This window comes from Trachypithecus francoisi, unplaced genomic scaffold, assembly GCF_009764315.1.
Source record: "Trachypithecus francoisi isolate TF-2019V2 unplaced genomic scaffold, Tfra_2.0 Lachesis_group1, whole genome shotgun sequence".
Lineage (NCBI taxonomy): Eukaryota > Metazoa > Chordata > Mammalia > Primates > Cercopithecidae > Trachypithecus > Trachypithecus francoisi.
The window spans coordinates 171,159,918-171,165,535 of record NW_022681454.1 but is presented as its reverse complement, the minus strand read 5'-3'; positions in this window follow the sequence as shown (position 1 = coordinate 171,165,535).

The following is a 5,618-nucleotide window of genomic DNA, read 5'->3' as shown; positions in this document are numbered from 1 at the left end:
GAAAGGGTCTCCTTAAATATGGTACAGGAAGTTACCTATTCAAAATGGGTTTAATTCTTCAGTCAATTCATTAATTAATGAGATATTCCCCAAAAAGCTACAATGAAGATTTTTGAGAAGAGAGATCATATTCAGACAGGAAAGTAGCAAGAAAGAATTCACAATGGCAGCAGCACTTAATATGAACATCGGAAAATGTGTGAAATCCAATAAGCAGTGTTCCATGAAAGGACATGTCAGAAAAAGATGTCAAAACACAGAAGTGAGAGACTTGTCAGAAAACATGATGTAGTCCAGCTAAGCAAAAATGAAATGTGGCTGGTGTAAAATAACAGTGGAGGGTAAGATGATAATAAGAGTATGAAGGGCTTTTATTGGCAAACTAAAGATATTGATCTATATTCAATAAAAATAATAGCTATCACTTATTGAACACTTGTTTTGTGCTTGATACTATTCTAACCACTTTACTTGCTCTCACAATTAATCCATGAGACAGGTACTATAATCTGTTTTACAGATAAGGAAACTAAGGCATTTAAATCTTAAGACACTTATCCAAGATCTTACAACTAGTGAGTATAAAACTAAGATTCAAAACAGGCAATCTGGGAAACTCATCCACTTAAAAATTATGAGGATTGGCCGGGCGCGGTGGCTCAAGCCTGTAATCCCAGCACTCTGGGAGGCCGAGACGGGCGAATCACGAGGTCAGGAGATCGAGACCATCCTGGCTAACACGGTGAAACCCCGTCTCTACTAAAAATACAAAAACTAGCCGGGCGAGGTGGCGGGCGCCTGTAGTCCCAGCTACTCGGGAGGCTGAGGCAGGAGAATGGCGTAAACCCGGGAGGTGGAGCTCGCAGTAAGCTGAGATCTGGCCACTGCACTCCAGCCCGGGCGACAGAGCGAGACTCCGCTTCAAAAAAAAAAAAAATATATATATTATGAGGATTGTAAGTTAGAGAATGAGAAACAAAATAGAATGGGTTTATTTTTAGGCAACCTAAGCTGCTGCTGCAAGTTCTGAGTGTATATTTATTTGGTTAGTTGAAACCTAGATTGAATCATGGCCTAGGATAAATATCTGAGTATATGTTTATTTGGTTGATTGAAATTTAGATTCAATCGTAGCCTTGAGATGTTAGATGTTTTTGCAGTGTAGAAAGAATATAAATAATAGTGAAAATAAAACATGTAGCCAGATTGTCATGTATAATCCACCAACTCACCTCAACCCAGAAGCTGGCTTGTAGAAATACTGAGAAATACATAGGTGAAGAGAAGTAACAGCATTCTTGAAAAGTACTATTATCTGTGGATAAAATTAGGGGATGCTTCCATTAAAATAGGTTCCTAAGTATCAGCATATGAGTGGAAAAACTTGGATTTCAGAAATAGCAAGGCCAGGTAGTAACATTTAGCTACCAGTGGAAACATAGGACTTTTACCATAACTGGCAGCAGAATCCAAGTAGTAAAGGGTATAATTTGATACCACAGAATCTGTGGTGGTAACTAATTAATAATAAATTCTAATGACCCAAATTATTACATATCCAAAAATATTTAGGCATAGTAAATATAAGTTGAATAACTTCACCCTTTTAGAATGTCACATTGAGCGTTGAGCCATGTCATGGTTCTTCAATTATAAGACCTGAATAAATTAATGTATTCGTGGTTCCTGAAAGAATGGAAAATCAGATGTCTTTGAGAAAACCCCAAGAAACCACCAAAGACCATTCTGTAATTCTTTCTCCTGGCCTTTGCCAGGAGCTTGTGACTATTTACTAATTTTGTTGAGTATTGGGAGACAGAAATACGTGGACTTACTGTCAGACCCTGGTTCTGCTAATCCCTGGAGACCTAGAATGCTACTGTGGAAACACCATTCAGAGTGGGGGCCTGGGTCTGCCTCATGGTAAACACATTCTCCTGTTGCTCAGTATCTGAGCGTAAATTGAAATGGGTATACTCAACAACTAGCAAAATCCCTACATTGACTCTGAATCACACAGTGAGGACTAGATGGAACCCTAAGAAGAGTCAGCTCGAAGCAGCATAATACCTCCAGTGGGAATCTGTAGATTAGTGTCACTATTAATTACTTGAAAAACGCAGTGATTTTGGTCCCTTATGTGTCCTCTTTTAATTTGCCTTTCGGTCTATAGAGAAAATCAGTAAGACTTATAGAAGAACAGTAGATTAGGAAGAGTTTAATCAGTAGTTACTCAAATTCAAGCTGCTGAACCAAATATGGTCTCATAACACAGCAAATTAAACCCTCCAGCTTAGTATGCAGATGGAATCTTTTTCCTCTCCATCATACTGTTCAGAGAACACCAGAAACAGTTTGCTTTCACTGGGCATGGATAGCAGTATATTTTCACTTTCCTGTCTTGTGATATGTCAGTTTTGTATAGTATGTGAGCTATGTGTGGTAATTCTATCTCTGTGTCATAATTTAGCCTATAGGAATTATAAATGATTTCACCATTCCACAGTAAGTCAAGTTGTACTCTTATACTGATTATTTCATAAAGATAGAATTTTATGAACACTAATTAAAAGCAATTAACCTAGTGGTCTTGCTAAGACACAAGTACATAAAAAGGTCCAAGATAAACCCATTAAAATATAGTGCTCAGTGGACTAAATAACATTGTAATATCTTTGCCACATTGAAAGGCAACTTGCTGTACCATGCATTGCCTACAACTAAGAAAGATGAAGTGCACTCCACGCCCTGTTTCCATTTGGTAGGCAACATACATCTTTTGGCATCTTTTTCTACACTAGCAAGTCATCCATAAGGTTGCCAGTTTTGAATGGAATCCAGAGAAAGATAAGCTTTTACAGCTGATAAAGCTGTAGCAAAAGCATCCCTGCCTCTTAGCCCTTATGACTTTGTGGACCCATTAGTACTTGAAATGATTGTAGCAGATCAGGGTACTTGGTGGAGCCAATGGCAGGCTCCTGGAAGAAAATCATAGTAAACACTCACTGAATGCCCCCTGCGGAAAAACCCTCACTGGAAACAATTTTTCTCTTCTTTTGTAATAACTGCGACCTTATTACTAGGATCTGATAGACTGAACGCTCAATCATGAGATACCCAATGGCCGTACAGCCTGACCTGTCCAGCATGAATTAGGTGTTACTGAACCCACAAAATCGTCACATGTTGTCAGCAATACTCCATCACGAAGTCAATATAAAGACATGGGCAAGTTGCATGAGGAGACAACTCAAATTCTCACCATCTCTACTCTTATTGTCCTGCCTCCTCTCCCTCATAAAGTCTCATGAGGATGACTTCGTTACTAATCGACTGAGGAAGAAAAAATTTGGACTTGGTTTACATAAACTTGATATATTATATCCACGCAGGGGTAGACCAATATAGCATATCAAGACAGTCCCTGATGGACAGTACGAAAGATTAATCCTCCCAGCGAGCACCAGTCCCACAGTGGTTGGGGCACCGTCTTTCAGAATGTGGTATATGCTTCAAACCATCCTCTAGGATATGATGCCATGTCTCTCAAAACCAAAAATACATGAGCCTGGGACCAAGGAATGAAAGTGGCACCTTGCTTTTACACCTGCTGTCTTGCTCATATTTTTGATTTCCACCCCTGGAACTTTGGTCTCCAATTGTTTAGGGATTTCAATACTAATAATGTCCCCAAGACTAATTATCCCTTTCTACATGTTAATTATAGAGCATCCTAAGTATTTAGCACTCGACTGCCCAGTTAGAGACTACATGTTAGTTTTCCACTGCACGTATCAGGGAGTCATGTGGTTAAGTTCTGACTAATGGGGTGAGAGCAGAGTGCTGCATGCAACTTTCAGGTCAAATCCTTAATAATGGAAAATGTCTGAAGTCTACTTTCTTTCCACATTTGTACGTAGAAATACATACAAATTCTACAGGTGTAATGCAGGTGATCCAGTTCTGACCATGCCTGCAAAACCCTAGAGCACTACAGAGCAACAAGACAGAACAAGACTGAAGAAGCCCCTAGATTATCTTACAAAGCAGAGATACTTTTATGCCCTAAACCATCTGCCAATACTGGACTCACAGGAAGGGAAAAGAGTATCTTGTTTGAGCTACGGTATTTTGCGGTTTCTTCATGGCAGCAGGTTATCTTGTTCTGTAACTGAAACAGTATCCAAGGGAGTAATGTTCCCAACCAAAAAAATAAAACGATCCCACTGTACTAGTGGATGGCATTGTCATCTGGTCATTTGGGAGTCCACATGTTACTGAACTGACGAAGGAACAAGGGATGTTACTGTTTTAGTGGGTAATTAATACATCTTACGGGAAAATGGTCATTGCTATATTGTGAAGAAAGAATATTCTGGAAAATGCAATGCTCTGGGCAAGATTACTTCCCAATTCTGCTACAACAAGGAAGACTTGAGTTACCCATAAGGAATAAACCCTGATTTGCTATGTGTCATTTGAGGAAAAAGGGAATTTAGAGTTGGTGGTGGTGTGTGGTTAATTTTATATGTCAACTTGACTGAGCCATGGGGTGCCCAGCTACTTGGTCAAACATTATTCTGAGTGTGTCTGTGAGGGTGTTTTTGGATAAGATTAATATTTGAATTGTTCAACTGAGTACAGCAGATTACTTTCCATAATGTAGATGGCCCTCAACTAATCAGCTGAAAACTTGAACAGGACAAAATTTGACCCTCCCTTGAGTAAGAGGGAATTACTTCTGTCAGACTGCTTGAGCTGGGAAGTTGGTTTTTCCAGCCTTTGGGCTCAGACTGAAATGGCTCTTTTGGAGTCTCAAGTCTGCTACCTTTTGGACTGGAACTTAGACCACTGTTCTGTTTCTCAGGCCTTTTGACTTGAACTGGTACTACACTATCAGCTTTCGGTTTTCTAGCTTGCCAGATGAAGATCTTCAGACATCTCCACCTCTATCATAGTGTAAGCCAATTCTTTATATTAAGTCTGTCTCACCATTCTCTCTCTCTCTCTCTCTCTCTCTCCTCTCTCTCTCTCTCTCTCTCTCTATTTCTTCCTTTAGTGGGAGATAGGAGAACTATAAAATGCTAAATCAAGAAAGCCAGGGTGATTGATTTCTGCAAAAAGGGTTGGGGGAATCAGTGTTAGTTATTGACAACTTATCAAGGTAGATGAAAATTGAAAAGGGACCATTGTCTACATTATTATAAAATCACATGTGACGGCTGCTGTTCACTTGCTAAGGAGCTAAGGTGGAAGGTAGATTCTTTAGGGTTGAAGAATGCAAGGAGAAAAAAGCATAGAGGATGGAAACAGTTTCTCTCAAAGAGTTTTTTGTTTGTTTGTTTGTTTTTGGTTAAGATAGGTCAGTTCCTCAAGGGAATGGCATGGCTAAAGGAAAGTTTCTATTTTATTTTTTGTTTATAAATAAGAGGCCTGGGCCTGTGAATACGCAGAGAAAAAGAGGTTCATGGGGAGGAAGACATGGAAGATGCAATAGAAAGCGAAGATAATTAATAAGGAAGGGTTCAGAAATGATAGAGAAGAATTAGGATGAGAAGCTGAGGTTATGCAGGCGGTTTAATCAGAAAATAGAAATAATTATTTTTTCCAACAAAATT